The sequence below is a fragment of the Bos grunniens genome, chromosome 25 (genome assembly GCF_055505025.1).
Source record: "Bos grunniens cultivar Pamir isolate PY7600 chromosome 25, Bosgru_T2T1.0, whole genome shotgun sequence".
NCBI lineage: Eukaryota > Metazoa > Chordata > Mammalia > Artiodactyla > Bovidae > Bos > Bos grunniens.
Window position 1 is genome coordinate 5,997,226 of NC_141189.1, and position 27,225 is coordinate 6,024,450.

Below are 27,225 nucleotides of genomic sequence, written 5' to 3' on the forward strand. Positions count from 1 at the left end.
TGGCTTTGAAGCGGTTTCATCTGGGCATCCCTCCTCCCTCACTGGCTGCGCACTTGCTCCTCCTTTTCTGACCTCCAGCTGGCCTCCTTCAATCTGTGGTCTCATTAGCCCCAAAGCTTTACATACCAGCCAGATTTCTCTCCAGTTTGGGATTTTCCTCTTGAACTTTGAACTTACTTAGGTTCAACTTCTTGCATTCCATATACATTTAGATCTGTCAGGTGTCTCAGACTTGACTTGTCTAAAACCGTGTTGCTGATCTTCTCCTCAAAACTGCTGCTTCCTCGGTTGCATCTTATTCTTCTAACTGCTCAAGCCAAAACCTTAGTACCATCCTTAACTCCTCTTATTAAGTAATCAGTTACTGTCCTCATCCCGTAGAGTAGAGTATATTGTCATCTCTACCTTTGAACTGTAACCAGGTGGGACCACTTTTTTTTCTGTGACCACTGCTGCCTTTGTGGCCCAAACTGTCTTTTTTTTCAATCCAGTTTATTCCCAAACTGTCTTTTTTTTCAATCCAGTTTATTCAGTAGTCTCTTAACCAGGTTCACTGTTTCTATCCTCATCCGATTCTCAGCAGTCTGTTTCTACATGGCATTGGGGGTGAATGGTAAGAAATATAAGTCAGATGTTACTCCTCTGCTCAAAGTCCTCCAGTGGCTCCTCATCTCGTTTAAAACTCAAAGTTCTTGCCACATCCTTTTCAACTGTGGGCTAATACATCTTGTCAAATAAACAATAGAAGGCTACTTACATATGTTTGAAATATCCCCAAAGGTGCAAAATGAATTAGAGAACATGAATATGAGGCTAATAGAGAAAGAAACATAAAGTTATTAAATAGTTTCTAAGGGGGCACCTGATTCCAGTGTCTTCAAAATCTTCTAAGCACCAATAATTAATTCAGTAGTAAAAAATTTAAAAATAGAGAAAATTGTAGCATGTTAATAATCTGAAATATTTGCTAAAAGAGGTTATTGTGAGGATTAAATGAGAAAATACCTATAATTTGTTGAGAATAGTGCACTGTACATGTAAGCAGTTAACCTGGCTATTACTATTATCGTTATTATTATTCAGTTCACTTTTAAGGCAAGTATTTTAAATTCAAGATAAATAATGACAATGAAAGAAATATTTTAGACCAATTTTGTTCATGTGTTAGTTGCTCAGTCGTGTCCGACTCTTTGCGACCCCATGGATTGTAGCCCACCAGGCTCCTCTGTCCATGGGATTCTCCAGGCAAGAATACTAGAGTGGATTGCCATTCCCTTCTCCAGAGGATCTTCCCAACTCGGGGATCGAACCCTGATCTCCTTTATTGCAGGCAGATTCTTTACCATTTGAGCTACAGGGAAGTCCTTAATTTTTTGTTCATAGATATAAATACCCCAAATAAAATATCTGAGAATTACGAAAATGACACATTGAGTTAACTGTTAAACTCAAGGAAATCCATTAACCTAATTCATCATGAACCAAATATCAAAATAATGTAATTAAACTTCAATAAAGTATTTATCATTATCATTGCTTTATAGATTAAAACTCTGAAAACATTAGGAGTGTTTGTCTTAATATGTAAACTGCCTGTTCAACATCTTGTTTATGGAAGACTTAAACCTTTTCCCTCAAAAGAACAAGATATGAATGTTCTCTGTTATCATTCCTTATGTAATATTTCACTAGAAATGCTGGTATTGGTTATTTTAGAAGAAAAAAAGATTAAAAACATAACTTTTTTGCATATCATCTCATAACTAAAGTCTTAAAAATAAAACACACCAAAAAAAAAAAAACGCAATGAAAAAGGTGATTTCATTCCCACCAATGATAAAATTGATATTTTAGGTTTTTAATTCAACTTGAAAAATAAAATATTTGCTCAAAGAAAGTTGTAATGGATAAAGTAAAGATATATATATGATACAAATAGGTTTTAATGGAAAAGTTTAGGTATATTTAGGTGATCATGCTTTCCAAGTAAGTATATAGATATATTATTAGTAGTAATAAATTAATAATAAATATATACTATAGAGCAGGCACTGTACTAACTAGTTAAATTTTAGCTTTTAAATTGTACCCCAAACTATAGACTGGTACTATTATTTGTCTTATAGAGGTTTACACAAACTAAGTAAATGTAGTAAATGTAGGCATTTTACATTTGGAACTATATAGCAGGAAACAAATCCTATGGAAAAAGAAGGTAATTTGTTCAGATATTTGTTGAAACATTCCTATATTTAAAAAAAAAGGTTAAGACAATCAAATGCCCAATAAGAGAATAGCTTTGCAGCTATGATTTATCAATGCAGTGGAATATTATACAGATACTAAAAGTGGAAGCATGTATTCATTTCTGGATATTTGTCTATGATACAGACTTTGAAAGCAGAACATAAGGTAGCATGTACATACAGATAACATCTATGTCATATTATTTGTACATCTGCCAGCAAAAATAAGATGTTAATTTAGAGGGTTATAGGAATGGTTTGAGGTTTAATTTCTACTAGTTTCTTCCTTGCTAAGTTGCCTACACTCAATGTGATGTGAAATAGGTTATCCTGCTCTGCTCCTGAGCCTGTCTTAACGCCAGCAAATGTTTTCAGATGTCTCTGTCAAGGATAAGCTTTAGAAACAGATGGAATTAATAGACAGGCCTCCACAATCGGGAATCAGGGCAGGTGCTGAGTGAGGATGTCTAGGAATCGAATCCTGTGTGGTTTTAGAAATTCTGTACTCTGATTGCTTCTCTGTAAAGTGATGGGGTTGGATTCCTAGATGGTTTCCAAGGCATCCTACAGGTCTCCTGTCCTGCTTATCTTTGAGAAGTGGAGGAGATGTCTTTGGGCTTATACATTTTGGAGCATTGAGAGAGGAGTTTCTCCTCTTGTGCCCACATTGGCACTAACCTGTCCAGTTGTTCTAATTTCTGCCAACCCAACCTGAGGAATGAGCCTCTTCCTGACTTGCTTCTCTTCCTTAAGGAGGGACAGACATCTCAGAAGCAACCTAAAGCCAGAGACACAACCCTGAGCCCCATGGAAAGCAGGGTGAGGAATACATCTGTGCCTGGAAGGCACGGTGAACAAGGAGGCTTCATTCCCTGATTCTTGGGCTTCAAAGAGATGTGTGGGCCTCACACTCAGATTATTTGCCGAGCTACTCTTGGCCTCCAGAGAGCAGTACCCAGTGGGCATTGTTAAAGACAAATGTGCAGTAATTACCTTGGGTCTGGCTGGGCCCAGTTCTCCTGGGCTCCACATCATCTCCTTAGGGCTTTTCTACTGGAAAGTTATTGCTTTAAGTGGTTTAATTTGTAACTTTTGTCTACAGGGGATATCTTAATATTTTCTTACTTTTTGTGTTTAACCCAGGAAATTGATCTTCAGTCAGATCAGAACTCCAGTGTTCATGTAATGGTCAATTTTTAAAAAACTATGATTTAAAAAAATTGAAATATAGTTAATTGACAATGCTGTTAGTTTCAGGTATACAGTTGTGTTAGTTTCAGGTGTATATAAATTTATATGTATAAACATAATGCTATTGCATACTTCATAGATAATAGTTTAATATAAAATCACTTTTATGTGCACTGTAAAATAAAAAAATTCATGTGACTTGCTTTGTTGTGGTGATCTGATACTGAACATGCAATATTTCTGAGGTATACTTGTGTCTGTGTGTGTGTGTATTTAACAATAGCCATCCTAATGAATGTGAGGTGGCATCTCATTATGGTTTTTATTTGCACTTCCTTAATGATTAGTGCTGTTGAGCATTTTTTTTTCATATTTGAATAAACAAATGGTTTGTTGGCCATTTGTATATCTTTGGAGAAATGCCTATCCAAATCCTTTGCCAATTTTTAAATAAAAAATATATATTTTAATTGTTAAGTTGTAGGAGTTCTTTATGTATTCTGGATATTAACCCCTTATAAGATATGATGTGTAAGTATTTTCTCCCATTTCATATGTTGCTTTTTCTCTCTGTTGATTGTGTCCTCTGATGCATAGACATTTTTAATTTTGATGATCAGATTATCTAGTTTTTGTTTTGTTTCCTGTGCTTTTGGTGTCATATCCAAGAAATTATTCCCGAATCCAGTGTTTGAGGTTTTCCTTCTATTTTTTCTTCTAAGTGTTTTATAGTTTTAGGTCTTACATTTTTAGGGCTTACACTTCATGCATTTTTAGGTAATTTTTGTATGTGGTGTAAGATAAGGGCCCCACTCCATTCTTTTGCATGCGGCTATTCACATTTCCCAGCACAGTCCGTTGAAAAGACTGTTCTTTCCCCATTGAATGGTCTTGGCACTCTTGTCAGAAATCACCTAGCTCTCTTTACGAGAGTGTGCCCCTGGGCTGTCTATGCTGCTCCATTAGTGCCTATGTCTGTCTTTATGCCAGTGGCACACTGTCTTGATTACTGTAGCTGTGTGATGTTTCAAAATCAGGAAGTGTGAGACCTTCAGCTGTGTTCTTCAAGATTGTCTTGGCTACTCAGAGTCCTCCGGATTCCATGTAAATTTAAGGATGGATTTTTCTATTTCTAGAAAAAAAAACATGCTGTTTGGAATTTGACAGAAATTGCATTAAATCTATAGATTCCTTTGAGTAGTATTGACATCTTAACAATATTAATTCTTCCAATCATGACCACGGGGTACCTTTACATTATTGGTATCTTTAATTTCTTTCAGCAAATTGTTATAGCTTTCAGGCCACAAGTCTTTTGCCTCCTTGGTTCAATTTATTTCTAGATATTTTATTATTTTTGATGCTATTGTAAATTGAATTGTTTTAAAGATTTCCTTTTCATACTCTTCCTTGTTAATTTATAGAAACACAGCTAATTCTCGTATGTTGATTTTTATATCCTGCAACTTTGCTGAATTTTATTAAACATTTTTGGGTTTGGAATCTTTAGGATTTACAACATATAAAATCCTTTTATCTGTGAACAGAGATAATTTTACTTTGTTCTTTTCAATTTAAATGCCTTTTTTTTTTCTTGACTAATTGCTCTGGCTTGGACTTCTAGTATTATGTTGAACAGAAGTGGTAAAGGCCCTTGTCTTGTTTCTGATCTTAGAGGTAAAGCATTTAGATTTTGATCATTAAGTATAATGTTAGCTGTGGGCTTTTCATATGTGGCCTTTATTACGTTGAGTTAGTTTCCTTCTATTTCTACTTTGTTAAGTTTTTTTTTTTAATATCATGAATAGGTGTTGAATTTTGTAAAAATAATTCTTCTGCATCAATTGAGATGATCAAGTCATTTTTTCCCTTTTCATCCTCTTTGTGTTTATTGCATTGATTGATGTTTGTATGTTGAACTAGACTTGCATTCCAGGAATAAATCCTACTTGGTCATAGTATATGATCCTTACAATGTTCTTTTGAATTCTGTTTATAAGTATTTTGTTGAGAGTTTTTGCATCATTGTGCATTAGGTACATTGATCTATAGTTTTCTTTTTGTAGTGTCTTTGTCTGGTTTTGGTATCAGGGTAATGCTGACATCATAAAAATGAATTTGAAAGTCTTCTTTCTTCTTTGATTTTTTGGACGAGTTTGAAGACGATTGCCGTTAATTTCTTTAAATGCTCACCAGTGAAGCCATCTGGCTCTGGAGTTATCATTTCTGAGAGATTTTTGATTACTGATTCAATCTCTTTACTAGTTATAGATATATGTTCAGATTTTCAACTTCTTCATGATTCAGGCTTGTTGTGTGTTGTACTACTTGTACCTTCAGTAGGTTGTATGTTTCCAGGATTTAAGTCGCCATCCCTATTTTCTTTTGTTTATAATTTACATTGAATATCTTTTTCTAACCTTTCACTTTCAGCCCATGCATGTCATCAGATCTAAAACAAATCTCTTATAGATACAATATCATTGGATTCTATTTGTTTTACCCATTCTGACAATATTTGTCCTTTGATTGGGTAGTTTAATCCATTTATATTCATATTTAAAGTAATTACTAATAGGGAAGGACTTGTTATTACCATTTTGTTATTTGTCTTCTGTATGTCTTATATCTGTTTTGCTCCTCATTTCCTCCCTTACTGCCTGCCTTTGTGTTTCATTGATTTTTTTTTTTTTTTGTAGTGACATGTTTTGATTTCCTTCCCATTTCCTATTGTGTGTATACTGTAGATATTTTCTTTGTGTTTACCATGGGGATTACATAAAGCATCCTAAAGTTATAATGACCTATTTTAAACTTAATTTTACTTGCATAGAAACTCTACTTCTTTACAACTCTACACTCTCCCACTTTGTGTTATAATTGTCATAAATTACGTCTTTATGTACTGTGTACCCATTAATATAGAGGTATAGTTATTTTTATGCATTTGTCTTTTATTATTACTTTTTTATTTTTTTAAATTTATTTTAATTGGAGGCTAATTACTTTACAATATTAAGAAAAACACCAATACAGTATACTAATGTGTTTGTCTTTTAAATTCTATAGTAGAATAAAAAGTGAAGTTAGAAACTGGTTATAGCAATGCAGGTTTTTATATTTGTATATTTACCTTTACTATAGAACTATTTATTTTTGTCTGGTTTTGTATTACTGTATAGGGGAAAAAAAGCGAATTTCCATTTCTACTAACCTATCAGAGACTCAGAGTTCTAGCCTCTCTGCTTTCTCAGTATACATGTTTTCTGCTTTATTTTACTAACTCTGCAGTGTGCCTGTGTGTGTGAGTGATTGAAAGCCTATGGATGAAGCGTATGGACCAAACTTTCCTTCCTCAGTCAGCTTTTCCTGGTCTCTATGACCATTCCATAACTGCTTGGGGAATTAGAATTACTAACCTAATCTGTCGGATCATAGACTTTAGAGGGACTTGTGATCTACCCACCAGGCTTCCCTGGTGTCTCAGAAGGTAAAGTGTTTGCCTGCAATGTGGGAGACCTGGGTTTGATCCCTGGGTCAGGAAGATCCCCTAGAAGAGGAAATGGCAATCCACTCCAGTATTCTTGCCTGGAGAGTCCCATGGACGGAGGAGCCTGGCAGGGCTACAGTCCATGGGGTTGCAAAGAGTCAGACACGACTGAGCAACTAACACTATCAGAGACTAAGGGTCTCCTTTTTGAGAGGTATTTTAAAATCTCTGGCTTCTGTTACTTCTAAAGTAACTTCATAAGCCCTAAATTGTTGATTAAAGTCCCCCAAATAAATTAATAAGTATGAGCCTATTACATTTTAGTCAATATACAGATTTTTTGTGTGTGTGAATATACTTTCTGGGCAGGCAGGTAACAAACTTTTAGATTGTCTTTCAATGTATATATTCTGAGAGAATTGAAACTGTAAAAGAAGTCTTGACTTCTAGTGTCAGGTACTAGAGTTGTCCCATAATGGTGTGTTCCTGGGGTAAGCTGAGTTCATATTCTCATTTTCCTGAACTGGTCTGATTATCATCTGAACTTTATAAGGTTCATGTGCCACACTGAGTTTGTTGTTTAATATTCAACAAGGATTATGCCATCAAAGTAGTGCTGTAGGGAAATAACAGTTGTCTGTTGTCATTGGTGTGACTTAATTGGTGTTGCAACACATTCCATCTGCCTACTGATCTTGTCCCCACTCCTGCCTTCTATCTTGGTCTTCTAGATCTGCAACCTTGGAAGTTTTGAAATTTAGCTCATGGAACCCTATTACCTGGACACTGAGAGTGTATAGTACCACCTCTATATGTTACAGGAAGTGGATTACAGATTGGAGTGGGACCTTGGGGTCTGGACTCTCATGATGACTTCCTCCCAGCAACACGTTCTAATCATTCCTTCATTTCTTCTGTAATCTCATGTCTGGTCAGATTCAGCTGATTCCTGTTTTCCACTTGTTGCCTTCTCCAGTTCTCCCTTCCATAGGTCACCCTATGCTTCAGAGACCCTCTGTGGCCCTTGACTACATTCTTAGAAGGAATGCTTAGCTTCAGTTTACAAAGTTGTTCTTGGTGAAGCTGATGGAAGGCCTGGGTCTTGTCCACTTGGTATCATCATCCTCTGACATCTGTTTTCCATCTTTATAGGCGGTCCTTGCTTGAAAAGAGCTGATCCAGAAGGTCAGATGATCTTGCAATGCTTACTAAGCTGCTGGCCTGGTTCTTTTCTGCTCCATTTTTTTAATCCCTAAGACATGTCCTCAGTCCCAACCCAGCAATCCCATGTCTTGTCTCCATGCAGAGAATTTGTCTTCCAGGGCTGTGCTGAACTCCATGGTGGAAGCTGCAGGCACTTGAGAGTGGCTCGTGGAAGGCTCAAGCAGGAGGTGAGGCCAGCATCAGTGTTTGGAGGGTAGGAGGGAATGGCTGAGCATTAGAAGGCCCTCATTATTGTTCAGTTGGATCAGCATGTCTTCCTAAGGTCTCTTGTCAGGCATGGCACTTGATGATGAAGAAATAAAAACAGACTTACTTCCGTGTGTGGAGCAAATCTGTCAGCACCATTTTTCCAACAGCATTTGCTCACTGTGTGTCTCTGTGTGTCACATCTCGGTAATTCTTGCAATATTTCAAACCCTCCAACAGCAAAAAGATTATAACATGCCAAGAGCTCAGATGGTGGTTAGCAATTTTAGTAATAAAATGTTTAAAAATTAAGGTATGCATACTGTTTTTTAAAGATATAATGCTATTACACACTTAGCTGATTACAGAAGAGTGTAAGCATAACTTATATGCCCTGGGAAGCCAAACCATTTGTGTGACTTGCTTTATTGCAATACCTACTTACGGCAGTGGTCAGACACTGAACCTGTAGTATCTCCGAAGTATGACTATTTTATACTTGCATTCCTACTTTTCTTGAGTCATTCCTTTATCCTCTCAAAATGCTTCTTGGGATCACCCTTTAAATTAACTATTTACATCCAAATATTTACCCCAGGTATGTTTTTGGGGGGGGAAATTAAAAGTAAGAGCCTTATTATGTCCCTGAGGTTTTTACATCCATTTGCTTAAAACCTTTCTTACTTTTCACACAAGCTGTGGAATATGCATCGAATACTTTTTAGAGATGAGGATGCTGAGCAGCTCCCAGCCAGCCCCCCATTCCACTCATTCCATTCCACTCCCTGCATGTTCCAAAGAAAGATCTGATCCTGTCCAGTTCCAGGGGGATAACCTGGTTAAATATGCAAATAAGATTTAGACCAATAAGAATTCTATTGGCCTAGATTCTCCAGGGCCACATAGTTAATAAGGGTAGAACCAGGGTTTGAAACTATGTCTGTGTGACTCCAAAGCCTGTCTCATTTTTACCATTTCTGCTGCTTCAGGGGAACACCCCTGCATCAGGGTCAACAGACCTAAAGACCCAACAGACCTGGGTTCAGTTCTTCCTCCCCGTCAGTGTGTGATCTTGGGCAGACCCCTAGATTCTTATTGGTCTAAATCTTATTTGCATATATAACCAGGTTATCCCCCTGGAACTGGACAGGATCAGACCTTTCTTTGGAATATGCAGCGAGTGGGCAGAGTGGAATAGGGGGCTGGCTGGGAGCTGCCCAAGTATTCAGGCAAAAGATTCAGAAAGTGGAGGTGGTTCAGAGCAGACACAGCACAAATGTATTTTGTGGGAGGATTGGACAGGCCTTGAGGATGGACTGGAGTGGAGATGAGTGAGAGAGAAACCTCAGGTCCTGGCCTGAGCAGCCTGTCTTCACACAGTGGCTTTCCTCCTGGCCTGTGCCGCACATACTTGCTGTATGTTCAGGGACTCAGGTCTGACCTCTTTGGGGCTCCATTTTGAGAGGTAAAAGCTCAGAAAAGCTGAACTAGAGGCCAGCAATGGAAACTGAATTGGCTGCTTCATGCCTTGAAGTGCTTAGTCAGTGGCTTCTCAGTCTTGGTCAGGTGTCTCAAGGTCTTTAAGTTCGGTCTTGGTGATTTTGTCACCCTTTCCAGGATCCTCCAAGATGATATGTGGTGTATAGGGAGTGGTTGGGATTAATAAGAATAAGAAAGTGGGCCTTGAAGGCCTCTGTGGTCAGGGGTGAGGTTTACTCAAGCTCTGCCCTGTGGCTTCCATCCTGGATGGAGAGCCCTACAGGGAAGGCGGGACATCTCGGTAGGGGAGAAGGCTGCTGTGCAGTGTGAGCCCCAGCTGCATCCAGATGTCTGGAGTGTGACCCTGCACACACAGCCTAATCTGCAGAAAGCCCAGGGGACTCCCTCCCTTGCTTGCCACCAGGAACCTTTTGCTCCAAGTGGGTGACAGGGGCCCAGAAATCCTCCCGTGAGGGAAGGAGAAGGGACTGTGTTAGCTCCCCAGGGCTGCCACAATGATTCACGGCAGACTGGGCAGCTTAAACCACTGAAATGTATCCTGTCACAATTCTGGAGGCTGGAAGTGCAAGACTAAGGGGTCAGCAGGGTTGGTTCCTTCAGTCTTCTCGCTGTGTCTTCACATGGTCTCCCCTTTGTGCTCATCTGTCCTGGTTTTCTCATCTTGTAAAGACACCAGTCATATCGAGTTAGTACTCACCTGTATGAGCTGGTTAAGCCTTAATTTCCTCTTTAAAGCTCCCCAGTTCTGAGGTTCTGGGGGTTAGAACCTCAACCTATACATTTGTAGGAGACAGTCAGCCCATAACAGGATCCCAGGAGATATCCCGTAAGCCTGCACATGGCTGTCTCAGGAGGGTGAAGGGGACCTGCAGCAGTGGACAGGCACTGTCATGAAGGCTGAGTGGGTGGAACATGGAGTTGGGATGCAGGTGCCAGTGGAAAGGGCCCAGAGGTCAGCAGAGGTGACTCCCAGACCTGACAGAACCAGACCTGTGACCTTAATCATTAAGCTGTGCTGGTTCCAAGCAACCTCAGTAGGCTCCCTGCTGGGATGGGCCACCCCAGGTCAGGGGGGCTTGGAGGCTAATGTCGGCCCCATTTATGTCCTCTTAGCGCCCAGCTCACTGCTGAACATGTTGCGGGCCCTCTGCTGAAACATCTCCTGGTTGTTTGTGAAACACCCAGTGGGTGCCCATGGGCACTGCTTTGGGGATTTCCCAATGTCTCCTATCAGGAGGTTCATCTGAACATCAAATATGCCTGGGAGGTCAGCAGAGGGCTCTTGTCTCGGCTTGTTTGGATTTACAAAGACTTCCTGGGCCTGCTCTGGGTCAGACATGAGATGCTCCCAGTCTGGTGGGGAAACCTCAGACCCATAGACAGACTGAATTAATATGGTGGGAGGTTGGACCTGGTGCTGTGGGAGCAAGAGACGAGGTGCTTAGTCCCAAAGGCGTTTGGAAGGAGGTGACACCTGAGCTGAAGCTTTTAAAATTTATTTATTTTTTATTGAAGGATAATTGCTTTACAGAATTTTGCTGTTTTTTGCCAAACCTCAACATGAATCAGCCATAGGTATACCTATATCATCTCCCTTTTGAAACTCCCTCCCATCTCCCTCCCCACCCCACCCCTCTAGGTTGATACAGAGCCCCTGTTTGAGTTTCCTGAGCCATACAGCAAATTCCTGTTGGCTATAGTGGAAACAGTGTCAGACTTTATTTTTCTGGGCTTCAAAATCACTACAGATGGTGACTGCAACCATGAAATTAAAAGATGCTTACTCCTTGGAAGGAAAGTTATGACCAACCTAGATAGCATATTCAAAAGCAGAGACATTACTTTGCCAACAAAGGTCCGTCTAGTCAAGGCTATGGTTTTTCCTGTGGTCATGTATGGATGTGAGAGTTGGACTGTGAAGAAGGCTGAGCGCCGAAGAATTGATGCTTTTGAACTGTGGTGTTGGAGAAGACTCTTGAGAGTCCCTTGGACTGCAAGGAGATCCAACGAGTCCATTCTGAAGGAGATCAGCCCTGGGATTTCTTTGGAAGGAATGATGCTAAAGCTGAAACTCCAGTCCTTTGGCCACCTCATGCAAAGAGTTGACTCATTGGAAAAGACTCTGATGCTGGGAGGGATTGGGGGCAGGAGGAGAAGGGGACGACAGAGGATGAGATGGCTGGATGGCATCGCTGACTCTATGGACGTGAGTCTGAGTGAACTCCGGGAGTTGGTGATGGACAGGGAGGCCTGGCGTGCTGCGATTCATGGGGTCGCAAAGAGTCGGACACGACTGAGTGACTGATCTGATCTGATCTATTTTACAGATGGTAATGTAAGTTTCCATGTTACTCTTTCCATACATCTCACCCTCTCCTCCCCTCTCCCCATGTCCATAAGTCTATTCTCTATGTCTGTTTCTCCACTGTTGCTCTGTAAATAAATTCTTCAGTACCATTTTTCTAGATTCCATATATATGTGTTAGAATACAGTATTTCTCTTTCTGACTCACTTCACTCTGTATAATCGGTTCTAGGTTCATCCACCTCATTAGAACTGACTCAAATGCGAACACTTTTAATGGCTGAGTAATATTCCATTGTGTATATGTATCACAGCTTCTTTATCCATTCATCGGTCCATGGATGTCTAGGTTGCTTCCATGTTCTAGCTATTGTTAATAGTGCTTCAATGAACAATGGGATACATGTTTCTCTTTCACTTTTGGTTTCCTCAGGGTATATGTCTAGGAGTGGGATTGCTGGGTCATATGGTGGTTTTATTTCTAGTTTTTTAAGGAATCTCCGTACTGTCTTCCATAGTGGCTGTATCAATTTACATTCCCACCAACAGTGCAAAAGCATTCCCTTTTCTCCACACCCTCTCCAGCATTTATTGTTTGTAGACTTTTTGATGAGGGCCATTCTGACTGGTGTGAGGTGATACCTCATTGTAGTTTTGATTTGCATTTCTGTAATAATGAGTGATGTTGAGCATCTTTTCATGTATTTGTTAGCCATCTGTATGTCTTCTTTGGAGGAATGTCTGTTTAGGTCTTTTCCCCCCCTTTTTTTTTAATTAGGTAGCTATTGTTTTTTTTTTTAATTTATTTTAATTGGAGGCTAATTACTTTACAATATTGTATTGGTTTTGCCATACATGAACATGAATCTGCCACAGGTGTACATGTGTTCCCCATCCTGATCCCCCCTCCCACCTCCTTCCCCGTACCATCCCTCTGGGTCATCCCAGTGCACCAGCCCCAAGCATCCTGTATCCTGCATCGAACCTGGACTGGCAATTTGTTTCTTATATGATATTATACATGTTTCAATGCCATTCTCCCAAATCATCCCACCCTTGCCCTCTCCCACAGAGTCCAAAAGACTGTTCCATACATCTGTGTCTCTCTTGCTGTCTCATATACAGGGTTATTGTTACTGTCTTTCTAAATTCCATATGTATGCGTTAGTATTCTGTATTGGTGTTTTTCTTTCTGGCTTACTTCACTCTGTATAATAGGCTCCAGTTTCATCCACCTCATTGGAGCTGATTCAAATGTATTCTTTTTAATGGCTGAGTAATACTCCTTTCCCCCACTTTTTGATTGGATTGTTTATTTTTCTGGTATTGAGTTGTATGAGCTGCTTGTATATTTTGGAAATTAATCCTCTGACAGTTGTTTCATTTGCTATTATATTCTCCCATTCTGAGGGTTGTCTTTTCACCTTGCTTATAGTTTCCTTTGTTGTGCAAAAGCTTTTAAGTTTAATCAGGTCTCACTTGTTTACTTTTGTTTTTATTTCTGTTACTCTAAGAGGTGGGTCATAGAGGATCTTGCTTTGATTTATGTCATCGAGTGTTCTGCCTATGTTTTCCTCTAAGAGTTTTGTAGTTTCTGGTATTACATTTAGGTCTTTAATCCATTTTGAGTTTATCTTTGTGTATGGTGTTGGAAAGTATACTAATTTCTTTCTTTTACATGTAGCTGTTGAGTTTTCCCAGCACCATTTATTGAAGAGGCTGTCTTTGCCCCATTGTATATTCTTGCCTCCTTTGTCAAAAATAAGGTATCCATAGGTGCATGGGTTTATTTCTGTGCTTTCTATCTTGTTCCATTGGTCTGTATTTCTGTTTTTGTGCTAGTACCATGCTGTCAGTACCATACATGACTGTAGCTTTGTAGTACAATCTGAAGTCAGAAAGGTTGATTCCTCCAGCTCCATTTTTCTTTCTCAAGACTGCTTTGGCTATTCGGGGTCTTTTGTGTTTCCATATGAACTGTGAAATTTTTTGTTCTAGTTCTGTGAAAAATCCCATTGGTAATTTGATAGGGATCACATTAAATCTGTAGATTGCATTTGGTAGTATAGTCATTTTCACAGTATTGATTCTTCCTACCCAGGAGCATGGAATATCTCTCCATCTGTTTATGTCGTTTTTTGTTTCTTTCATTAGTGTATTGTAATTTTTGGTGTACAGTTCTTTTGCCTCCTTCAGTTCAGTTCAGTTCAGTCGCTCAGTCATGTCTGACTCTTTGCAACCCCATGAACCACAGCAAGCCAGGCCTCCCTGTCCATCACCAACTGCTGGAGTTCACTCAAACTCACATCCATCGAGTTGGTGATGCCATCCAGCCATCTCATCCTCTGTCATCCCCTTCTCCTCCTGCCCCCAATCCCTCCCAGCATCAGAGTCTTTTCCAATGAGTCAACTCTTCGCATCAGGTGGCCAAAGTACTGGAGTTTCAGCTTTAGCATCATTCCTTCCAAAGAAATCCCAGGGCTGATCTCCTTCAGAATGGACTGGTTGGATCTCCTTGCAGTCCAAGGGACTCCTAAGAGTCTTCTCCAACACCACAGTTCAAAGGCATCCATTCTTTGGTGCTCAGCTTTCTTTATAGTCCAACTCTCACATCTATACATGACTACTGGAAAAACCATGGCCTTGACTAGATGGACCTTTGTTGGCAAAATAATGTCTCTGCTTTTGAATAAGCTATCTAGGTTGGTCATAACTTTCCTTCCAAGGAGTAAGCGTCTTTTAATTCCATGGCTGCAGTCACCATCTGCAGTGATTTTGGAGCCCCAAAAAATAAAGTCAGCCACTGTTTCCACTGTTTCCCCATCTGTTTGCCATGAAGTGGTGGGACCAGATGCCATAATCTTTGTTTTCTGAATGTTGAGCTTTAAGCCAACCTTTTCACTCTCCTCTTTCACTTTCACCAGGAGGCTCTTTAGCTCTTCTTCACTTTCTGCCATAAGGGTGGTGTCATCTTCATATCTGAGGTTATTGATATTTCTCCCGGCAGTCTTGATTCCAGCTTGTGCTTCTTCCAGCCAAGCATTTCTCATGATGTACTCTGCATAGAAGTTAAATAAGCAGGGTGACAATATACTGCCTTGATGTACTCCTTTTCCTATTTGGAACCAGTCTGTTGTTCCATGTCCAGTTCTAACTGTTGCTTCCTGACCTGCATACAGATTTCTCAAGAGGCAGGTCAGGTGGTCTGGTATTCCCATCTCTTTCAGAATTTTCCGCAGTTTATTGTGATCCACACAAAGGCTTTGGCATAGTCAACAAAGCAGAAATAGATGTTTTTCTGGAAGTCTCTTGTTTTTTCAATGATCCAGCAGATGTTGGCAGTTTGATCTCTGGTTCCTCTGCCTTTTCTAAAACCAGCTTGAACATCTGGAAGTTCATGGTTCACGTATTGCTGAAGCCTGGCTTGGAGAATTTTGAGCATTACTTTACTAGCATGTGAGATGAGTGCAATTGTGCCGTAGTTTGAGCATTCTTTGGCATTGCCTTTCTTTGGGATTGGAATGAAAACTGACCTTTTCCAGTCCTGTGGCCACTGCTGAGTTTTCCAAATTTTCTGGTATATTGAGTGCAGCACTTTCACAGCATCATCTTTTAGTATTTGAAATAGCTCAACTGAAATTTCATCACCTCCACTAGCTTTGTTCGTAGTGATGCTTTCTAAGGTCCACTTGACTTCACATTCCAGGATGTCTGGCTCTAGGTGAGTGTGAGTGATCACACCATCGTGATTATCTGAAGATAATTACGTGATATCATGAAGATCTTTTTTGTACAGTTCTTCTGTATATTCTTTTTTTTTTTCTTCTGTATATTCTTGCCACCTCTTCTTAATATCTTCTGCTTCTGTTAGGTCCATACTATTTCCGTCCTTTATTGAGCCCATCTTTGCATGAAATGTTCCTTGGTATGTCTAATTTTCTTGGAGAGATCTCTAGTATTTCCCATTCTGTTGTTTTCCTCTATTTCTTTGCATTGATTGCTGAGGAAGGCTTTCTTATCTCTCCTTGCTATTCTTTGGAACTCTGCATTCAAATGGGTATATCTTTCCTTTTCTCCTTTGCTTTTCACTTCTCTTCTTTTCATAGCTATTTGTAAAGCCTCGTCCAACAGCCATTTTGTTTTTTTGCATTTCTTTTTCATGGGGATGGTCTTGATTCCTGTCTCCTGTACAATGTCACAAACCTCCGTCATAGTTCATCAGGCACTCTGTCTATCAGAGTGCAATGGTGAATGAGATTGATTCCTAAATTTCTCTTTTTGATTTTTCATTGTTAGTATGTGGAAGTGCAAGTGATTTCTGTGTATTGATTTTGTATCCTGCAACTTTGCTAAGTTTACTAATTAGCTCTAATAATTTTCTGATACTATCTTTAGGGTTTTCTGTGTATAGTATCATGTCATCTGCAAACAGTGAGCGCTTACTTATTCTTTTCCAATCTGGATTCCTTTTATTTCTTTTTCGTCTCTGATTGCTGTAGCTTGGACTTCCAGAACTATGTTGAATAATAGTGGTGAAAGTGGACACCCTTGTCTTGTTCGTGATCTTTGGGGGAATGCTTTCAGTTTTTCACCATCAAGAATAATGTTTGCTGTAGGCTTGTCATATATGGCCTTTACTATGCTGAGATAGGTTCCTTCTATGTCCATTTTTAAAAGAGTTTTAATCATAAATCGGTGCTGAATTTTGTCAAAGGCTTTTTCCGTATCTATTGAGATTGTCATATGGTTTTTATCTTTCTATTTATTAATATGGTGTATCACATTGATTATTTTCCATATATTGTAGAATCCTTGGATCCCTGGAATAAACCCAAGTTGATCATGGTGTATGAACTTCTTGATGTGTTGCTGAATTCTGTTTGCTAAAATTTTGTTGAAGGTTTTTGCATCTATGTTCATCAGTGATATTGGCCTGTAGTTTTCTTCTTGTGTGTTGTCTTTGTCTGGTTTTGGTATCAGGGTGATTGTGGCCTCATAGAATGAATTTGGAAGTGTTCCTTCCTCTGCAATTTTTTGAAAGAGTTTTAGAGGGATAGGAATTAGCCCTTCTCTACATGATTGATAGAATTCTCCTGGGAAGCCATCTGGTCCTGGGCTTTTGTATTTGGGGAGATTTTTGATCACAGCTTCAATTTCAGTGCTTGTAATTGGGTTTCTATTTCTATCTTCATAATTTCTATTTCTTCCTGGTTCAGTCTTGGAAGACTGAACTTTTCTAAGAATCTGTCCATTTCTTCCAGGGTATCTATTTTATTGCCATATAGTTGTTCATAATAGTCTCATAATCCTTTGTATTTCTGCATTGTTTGTTGTAACCTCTCCTTTTTCATTTCTAATTTTGTTGATTTGATTCTTCTCTCTTTTTAAAAAATTTATTTATTTTAATTAGAAGCTAATTACTTTACAATATTGTATTGGTTTTGCCATACATCAACATGAATCTTGATGAATCTGGCTAAGGGTTTGTCAATTTTATCTTCTCAAAGAATCAGCTTTTAGTTTTATTAATCTTTACTATTGTTTCTTTCACTTTTTCATTTATTTCTGCTCATATCTTTATGATTTCTTTCCTTCTACTAATTTTTTTTTCTTCTTTTTCCAGTTGTTTTAGGTATAAATTAGGTTGTCTATTTGATGTTTTTCTTGTTTCTTGAGGTAGGATTGTATTGCTATAAACTTCCCTCTTAGAACTGCTTTTGGTGCATCCCATAGGTTTTGAGTTGTCATGTTTTCATTGTCATTTGTTTCTAGAAATTTTTTGATTTCCCTTTTGATTTCTTCAGTAACCTGTTGGTTATTTAGAAACGTGTTGTTTAATCTCCACATGTTTGTGTTTCTTACAGTTTTTTTCTTGTAATTGATATCTAGTCTTATAGCATTGTGGTCAGAGAAGATGCTTGATACAATTTCAGTTTTCTTAAATTTACTGAGGTTTGATTTGTGACCCAAGATGTTGTCTATACTGGAGAATGTTCCATATGCACTTGAGAAGAAGGTGTATTCTTCTGCATTTGGATGGAATGTCCTGGAGATATCAATGAGATCCATCTCATCTAATGTATCATTTAAGACTTGTGTTTCCTTATTAATTTTTGTTTTGATGATCTCTCCATTGGTGTGAGTGGGGTGTTAAAGTCTCCTAGTATTATTGTGTTACTGTCAATTTCTCTTTTTATGTCTGTTGGTGTTTGTCTTATGTATTGAGCTCCTACTGTGTTGGGTGCATAGATATTTACAATTGTTATGTCTTCCTCTTGGATTGATCCCTTGATCATTATGTAGTGTCCTTCCTTATCTCTTGTAATTGTCTTTGTTTTAAGATCTATTTTGTCTGATACAAGGATTGCTACTCCAGCTTTCTTTTGCTTCCCATTTTCATGAAATATATTATCCCATCCTCTCACTTTCAGTCTATATGTCTTGAGGTCTGAAGTGGGTTTCTAGTAGACAGCATAGATATGGGTCTTGTTTCTGTATCCATTCAGCCAGTCTTTGTCTTTTGGTTGGAGCATTTAATCCACTTACATTTAAAGTAATTATTGATATATATGTTCCTGTTGCCATTTTCTAATTGTTTGGGGTTGATTTTGTAGATCTTTTTTCTTCTGTTGTATTTCTTGACTATATAAGTCCGTTTAATATTTTTTGTAAAGCTGGTTTGGTGGTACTGAATTCTCTTAACTTTTGCTTGTCTGAAAAGCTTTTTATTTCTCCATCAATTTTGAATGAGATCCTTGCTGGATCAGTAATTAGATTAAGATTAAGATACAATAATCTTGGTTGTAGATTTTTCCCTTTCAGTACTTTAAATATATCCTGCCATCCCCTTCTGGCCTGCAGAGTTTCTGTTGAAAGATAAGCTGTTAAGCATATGGGGTTTTCCTTGTATGTGACTTGTTGCTTCTCCCTTGCTGCTTTTAATATTCTTTCTTTGTGTTTAGTCTTTGTTAGTTTGATTAGTATGTGTCTTGGTGTGTTTCTCCTTGGGTTTTTCCTGTATGGGATTCTTTGTGCCTCTTGGACTTGATTGGCTATTTCCTTTCCCATGTTGAGGAAATTTTCAATGATAATCTCTTCAAAAATTTTCTCATACCCTTTCTTTTTCTCTTCTTCTTCTAAGACCCCTATAATTTGAATGTTGGTGCATTTGATATGGTCCCAGAGGTCTCTGAGACTGTCCTCAGCTCTTTTCATTCCTTTTACTTTATTCTGCTCTTCAGAAGTTATTTCCACCATTTTATCTTCCAGCTCACTGATTTGTTCTTCTGCTTCAGATATTATGCTATTGATTCCTTCTAGAGTATTTTTAATTTCAGTAATTGTGGTGTTTGTCTCTGTATGTTTATTCTTTGGTTCTTCTAGGTCTTTGTTAATTGATTCTTGCATTTTCTCCATTTTGTTTTCAAGGTTTTTGGTCATCTTTACTATCATTATTCTGAATTCTTTTTTCAGGTAATTTTCCTATTTCCTCTTCATTTATTTGGACTTCTGTGTTTCTAGTTTGTTCCTTCATTTGTGCAGTATTTCTCTGCCTTTTCATTTTTAAAAAAAAATTATTGTGTTTGAGGTCTCCTTTTCCAAGGCTTCAAGGAAAGTTGAATTCTTTCCTTGAAGAAGGTTGAATTCTTTCTTCCTTTTGGTTTCTGCCCTCCTAAGGTTGGTCCAGTCATTTGTGTGAGCTTTGTATAGGGTGAGATTTGTGCTGAGTTTTTGTTTGTTTGTTTGCCTGTTTTTCTTCTGATGGGCATGGCTGAGTGGTGGTAATCCTGTCTTCTGATGATTGGGTTTGTATTTCTGTTTTGTTTGTTGTTTAGATGGGGCATCCTGCACAGTGTGCTACTGGTGGTTGGGTGATGCCAGGTCTTGTATTCAGGTGGTTTCCTTTGTATGAGTTTGATACTCCCTAGGGTTAGTTCTCTCGGAGAAGGAAATGGCAACCCACTCCAGTGTTCTTGCCTGGAGAATCCCAGGGACGGGGGAGCCTGGTGGGCCACCGTCTATGGGGTTGCACAGAGTCGGACACGACTGAAGCAACTTAGCAGCAGCAGCAGGGTTAGTTCTCTGGTAGTCTAGGGTCTTGGAGTCAGTGCTCCCACTCCAAAGGCTCAGGGCTTGATCTCTGGTCAGGAACAAAGATTCCAGAGTGCTTTGTTATGGCATTAAGTGAGATTAAAACAAATATCCAAAAATAAGAAACCAAAGATGAACCCCAGACAAATGGCAGTTACAAAATCAGGCAAATAATAATTAAAATAATGGCATATACACATATACATATACAACCGTGAGCAAACTGAAAATAGTCCAACAAAAACAAAGTACAATAGATTGATCTGGCAAACAAAGGAAATAAAAAATTATATTTAACAGTTAAGAACAAAACTAACTTAAGCATAAACTGGAAAACAAAACTAAAGCAAGGTGCTAAGTGGGGAATAAAGCAATGTAAGCAAAACAAAACTAACAAATATGCTGAGAGGAAAAGAAAGAATAGATATGCAAAGTTAGAGGTAGATGCTGCTGCCGCTGCTGCTGCTAAGTCACTTCAGTCGTGTCCAACTCTGTGCAACCCCATAGACAGCAGCCCACCAGGCTCCTCTGTCCCTGGGATTCTCCAGTCAAGAATACTGGAGGATGGTGCCATTTTCTTCTCCAATGCATGAAAGTGAAAAGTGAAAGTAAAGCCGCTCAGTTGTGTCCGACTCTTAGCGATCCCATGGACTGTAGCCTACCAAGCTCCTCCATCCATGGGATTGTCCAGATAAGAGTACTGGAGTGGGTTGCCATTTCCTTCTCTGAGAGGTAGATGAAGAAGATTTATATACATTAAAGATTAACTGCAAGGGGAAAAAAACAGTAGGAAAGACAAACAAAAGAATAAATGTAGACGAAATATAATAGGTTTTAAAAATTAAAATTATATGTATATATTTACATTTATTATTATTATTTTTTTTTTTTTACTTTACAATATTGTATTGGTTTTGCCATACATCAACATGCATCCACCACGGGTGTACACGTGTTCCCCATCCTGAACCCCCCTCCCACCTCCCTCCCCATACCATCCCTCTGGGTCATCCCAGTGCACCAGCCCTAAGCTTCCTGTATCCTGCATCGAACCTGGACTGGCAATTCGTTTCTTATATGATATTGTACATGTTTTAATGCCATTCTCCCAAATCATCCTCCCCCAAATTATAAAAAGGAGCAAAGAGAAAAAAATGGAAGAAGAGCGAAAAAAAGGGGGAAAAAGGAAAACTCACAGAACTGCAAAAGCCCAATGTAGAGGCAGAGTTTTGTAACAACAATAGAAAATGTGACTGAATATACACATATACACCCAGAAGCAAAATCAAAACAGCCCAACAAAAATAAAGTACAATAGACTGACCTGGTGAGCAAAGGAAACCAAAAGTTATATCTACTAGAACAAAACAACTTAAAGCACAAACTGGAAAACAAAACTAAAGCAAGGTGCCAGTTTGGGAATAAAGCAATGAAGATAAAACTAACAAATATGTTGAGAGGAAAGGAGAGAAAGAAAAGAAAGACTAGATATGCAAAGTTAATAGAGGTAGATAAAGAAGGTTTATATACATTAAAGATTTACTGCAAGGGGAAAACAACAGTAGGAAAAGCAAACAAAGGAATAAATGTAGAAATAATAATAATAGGTTTAAAAATTAAAATTAAAAAAAGAGGAAAACACAGACCTGCAAAAGCCCAACATAGAGGCAGAGGTTTATGACAACAATAAAAAATGTGACTGAGGAAAAAAAGAAAAAAGTTCAAAAGCTTAATTGGATTTCTTAGTGCCAATAAAATCGACAACTATAGCAGAGGGGGGAGAAATCCAAAAGAATCTACAGAACAAGTCAAAAAATAAGAAGAATAAATGTTTTTCTTGAGTCACTTTCCCAAGCAGTCAGAGTCCTTTCCCGCACTGGGAGTCACAGTCCACCTTACCTCCCTAGGATGCCCTCCAACACTGTGCTGATATCAGGACTTGCTGGGGGCTGCTCAGATTCTAATCTGGTCCTCCTCCTGTGTGTTTTTGCCTCCAATGTCCGCTGCTCTCAGAGCTAGTGCATTTTCTTCTGTGGGCAATCTCAATGGCCTTTGTATATTCCATAGACACAGAGTCTGCTTAGTTGATCATGTGGATTTAATCTGCAACTTGTACAACTGGTGGGAAGGTTTTGGATCTTCTTCCTTAGCCGCACTGCCCCTGGGTTTCAATTGTGGTTTTATTTTCACCTCTACACGTGGGTCGTCTACTGGGGTTTAGCTCCTGCGGCTTCCCTGGAGGGCTTGGGTTTGCCCCTGTGAGGGCCAGGTGTGGAGGTGGTGCAGCTGCTTGAGTCACAGGGGTTCTGGCAGCACCAGGTACTCAGGGGGTTGGCAGTTAGAATGGTAGGAAATACAGTGCTCTAGAAGGGTATGGCAACTAGTGTTGGCCAATAGGCTCCAGTATTCTTGCCTAGAGAACCCCCTCTCTGAGAAGCCTGGCAGGCCACAGTCCACAGGGTTGCAAAGAGTTGGACATGACTGAAGCGACCCTGAGTGCATAATTGCAAGATTTTTTTTTTTTTTTGCCTGTAGCAGCTCTGCCCCAGTGAAAGTTGAGCTTGAAGGTGGTGCAGCTGTTTGGCTTGCAGGGACCCTGGCGGCGCCAAGTGTGCAGGGACACAGACTGCCTCCGCCACAGGAGTTATGGCCCTATCAGAGTCTTTTTTTGAGCCTCTTGTAGCTGGTGATCAGAAATCCTCATAGGACAGTCTTTCTCCATAGCTTCGCCCATTCAGGAACTTAGAGGACTCCCTTGTCTGGGGTCCTTCTCTGTTGTTTGGTGCTTCAGGCACATAGAGGGACCCCCCTGACTGGGATCCTACTCTGTAGATTGGTGCATCAGTAACTTAAAGGGGCACCGTGGATGGGGTCCTGCTCTGTAGTTAAGTGTGTCAGGCATTTGATGGGCCAGCCTCTCTATTGTTCAGCTGCCAATGAGAGTTTTGTGTGGTTCTATATATTCTTTTCCACTGGTCAGGTACTCCTGTCCGTTCTCAGCTGGTGTTCTGCATGCATTTCTGTGTCTGAAGTTGTATTCCTGATATATCTGTGGAGAAAGATGTACTCCACGTCCACCTACTCCTCTGCTATTTTGTTCTCTGTGCCTAAAATTTATTTTTAAAAGCCAAATTTGTAGATGTACATGCTTTAGAAAGTGGAATCAGTTCAGTTCAGTTCAGTCGCTCAGTTGTGTCCAACTCTTTGCAACCCCATGAATCGCAGCACGCCAGGCCTCCCTGTCCATCACCAACTTCCGGAGTTCACTCAAATTCTTGTCCATCGAGTCGGTGATGCCATCCAGCCATCTCATCCTCTGTCGTCCCCTTCTCCTCCTGCCCCCAATCCCTCCCAGCATCAGAGTCTTTTCCAATGAGTCAACTCTTCCTTCGCATGAGGTGGCCAAAGTACTGGAGTTTCAGCTTTAGCATCATTCCTTCCAAAGAACACGCATAGTCCTACACTATTTACAACAAAATTAGAGGCACCTTGCTCTACTGATCCCCACACTAGATTTTCCTTCCAATGTCCGTTTTTCACTCCAATGAGAAGTTTCTTCCAGTGTTTGTTGCCATGTCATTAAATGACATGCTTATCCTACTGTTTCTTGATTACTCTGGGAGATGGGGATTCAGGTTTTTGATATCCTTCTGGCCTCACACAGGAAAGATAAAACAGGGATACGAATGGGGTTTTTATTTGGTGTTTGCATCATGATGACTTAAGTTCTCATTATTCAGACTGAAGCCACACACACTTCTGTACTTCCATTTCTGTTCTTGACATCTTTTCATTTTTTTTTTTTTTTTGAATCAATAGTTCCTCTAGTAATCATGAATTTTCTGTGTCCCAAACTGTCATCCGTTTTCTATAAAAGTGTGCCTCCCCTCTCAGAATGTTCAAGCCCTCCCCAAGCTCTCTCCTAGCTTAGGCCTAGGCTACTTACTTCTGCTCCTGTATGGCCATCTTCCTGGGCATTCCCCTTGCCTCTCTGCTGCACTGAATTTTACCTGTTCCTGGATGCTCAGGCTGTCTCTTTCTTGGTTTTGTCCCTTGTTTTGATAGAGGGCATCATCTTGTCACTTTCTGAGGCATAATACATACGAGAACTTTTTTTTTTTCCTGTGAAGTTGCATGTCTGAATAATTCTCTGTTCTACACTCATACTTGATTGATGGCCTGAGTGTAAAATTCAAGGCGAGGTGAACTTTCTCTCTGAATTTGAAGACATAGAGTCGTGCTTCTGTTATTGCTGTTGAGAAACTCAGTGCCCTTCTGATTTCTATTCCTTTGTGTCTGACCTGTTTCTTATCCCCACCCCACTTTTGGAAGTTCTTGGGACTTTATTTCTGTCCCTGGTTCTCCAAAATGTCATGACTGTGTGTCCTGGTGGGTCTGCTTTCATCTGTTATTCTAGGCCAGGGCTGTCCAGTCCACCTTTCTGTGGTGCCACAAATGCTCTCTACCTGTGTTGTTCTGTATGGTGACCTCCAGATGCTAGAGACAAACAAGCATTGAAATGTGGCTGGTGTGACCAAGGAACTCCTTGTCTGGTTTTATCTAATTTTAAGTAATTTGCATTTTAACTTTAATTAGCTTCATGTGACTAGGGGCTACCATATTGGACAGTGATTTCCATTGATTTTTCAGTCTGAACCCATAGCATTCGGGAGACAAGAAGTAAGCAGAGCCACACCACTAGAGCCCAGAAAGACTCAGGAGCTGAATGACCCAGGTACCTCTGCAACTGGGAGTGTTAGGGGTGGGGGTGAAAGCAGAGGACCTCATATCTGAGTGATCATTTCTTGAGCATCTGCTGAGGATCAGGTATCTGATGGGCAAGGTCACATGTCCTCTTCTCTCAAAGCCACCAGGACACTGATCTGCAGATCCAGGCCCCAAGCCCATAGGTCACAGATCAGGGGCTAGTGTGGTCTGGGCTCCTTTAGAAGGGAAAGGCATAATTAGTATCATTCATTTTATTTATTTATTTTTATTTTTATTTTTTTTTAGTATCATTCATTTTATAGATTAGGCAACTGAGGCTGAGAAGGTTTAAATAACTCACCCAAGGGCCTGCATATCAGTCACATTCTGTGGATCCCTACCAGCCAACTGTCCACAGAACAGAGAGCATAGGTGGCCCTGGAGCCCATAGAAGGCTCAGGGACCTCCTTGGGCAGGTTCCCAACCATACCATTTGCTTGTCACCCTCTATTTCTGGCAAATTCTCACAAATTCTTAGTTACTCTGGTTGTACAAAGTCAAAATCCCAGAAATTTGACTCTTTCACAAAAACTAGAGTGGCTATAAAAAAAAAAAAAAGAAAAGAACAAGTGTTGATGAGGACGAAGAGAAATTGGAACCCTCATCTGTTGCTGGTAGGGATGTAAAGTTGCAGCTATTGTGCAGAACACTTTGGCAGCTCCTCAGGTAGTTGAGCATAGAATTACCACATGAGCCAACAATTACACTCCTGGGTAGATACCTAAGAGAACTGCATACAGTTTCTCCAACAAATACATGTATCTGCATGTTCATAGCAGCACTATTCACAATAGCTGAAGGGTAAAAGCAAGGCAAACCAGTGGATGAATAAACAGATCGTGATGTATCCATACAATAATGGTTTCTTCAGCCACCAAAGATACGAAGTACTGATACATGGTACAAGAGAGATCAACTTCAAAGACATGTAATCAAAAGAATTCAGACACAGGATGCTGCATATAATGTGGTTCATTTATATGAATCATCTAAAATGGGCAAATTCATGAAGACAGAATGTACATGGGTGGTGGCCAGAGGCTGGGAGAGGAGCGAGTGGGAAGGAGCTGCTTATTGGGCTCAGGAGTACACTCTGGTGGAATGGGAGTGTCTTAGAACTAGAGGAGGCGGTGGCATGACCCTGTGAATGTGCTAAATGACATTAAATTGTTCACCTGAAATAATTTGTGTCAGATGGATTTTATCATAGTAAAAAAAAAGTTAAATGCCAGGACTGTACCCTAAGAAGTACAAGACAGGTCACTGTGGTTTCTGTGAAGCCCAGTGGCTTTATTTTAAATTTTTAAATTTATATCTATTTATTTGACTGTCCTGGATCTTAGTTGCCGCATGTAGGATCTTTAGTTGTGGCGTGGGATCTGTTAGTTGTGGCATGTGGGATCTAGTTCCTTGATTAGGGATTTAACTGGGCCCCCTGCATTGGGAGCTTAGAGTCTTAGCCACTGAACCACCAGGGAAATCCCACCCAGTGGCTTTTCCCTGATGTCTTGCATAGCCTTCAGCTCCCTGCTGAGCTGTCCAGGGTGGAACCTTGGCCCCAGAATTACAGGATCCCCAACTTGGCCTGTGATCTGATCACTTCCTTCATAGCAGTTATAAAAGCTGGCTGATTTAGACTCTGCTTTGCAACCAAGAAATGACAAACATACTCAGCAATGATGATGATAAGGTGGACCATTCTCACAGCCTAGAATGCTCTCTCTGCTTCTCTCCTTAGACAAACACTGCTCTGTCCCTAGTACTGCAAGCAGTGTCACCTCTTCCGAGAAGCCACTCATCCCTACAGAGGCTCCAAATCCCACTTATCTCTGCCTTTCCCATCCTTTGGAGTTGTCTGCATGCATGGAGCACCACACTTAGGTAAGTGTGACAGTGTGACACTTGTCACTTAGGTAAGTGTGACAAGTGTGACAGTCTTGTTCACACTTTGTGCCCATGGTGCATCATAGCTCCGGACACAGCGAAGACCAGTTCAGACTGACCCACAGGGCGTATGACCATGCAGATAACTGTGTGTCCAATCAGAATAGGGCATCTTGTGTTGGAGTCCAGGTGTGGGCTGGAATTGGCCAGGCCGGGCCCCTGGAAAAAGTCACTTGATTTGGCAGACACATGGTGACATGTCTATTTAGAAATCTCTTGGAACTGCATGCAGTAATGAGGATTTGTTTATTTTCTGGGCATTTGGTTTATTTTTTCCATCT

The 27,225-nt window shown here is 39.9% G+C and overlaps 1 long non-coding RNA gene across 2 annotated transcripts in view; it reads left to right on the top strand.

Moving 5' to 3' along the window:
• The window catches only part of LOC147344827 (uncharacterized), a 37,710-nt gene extending 10,829 nt beyond the window's left edge, over positions 1-26,881 (top strand). Inside the window, exons 4-5 of one of the 2 annotated variants that reach the window (XR_015154339.1) lie at positions 24,884-24,968; positions 26,739-26,881. This is a non-coding gene — a long non-coding RNA (uncharacterized LOC147344827). The remainder of the gene's footprint in view (positions 1-24,883; positions 24,969-26,738) is intronic. The other variant, XR_015154340.1, reaches the window with a different exon arrangement.
• The last annotated feature ends 344 nt before the right edge of the window (positions 26,882-27,225 follow it).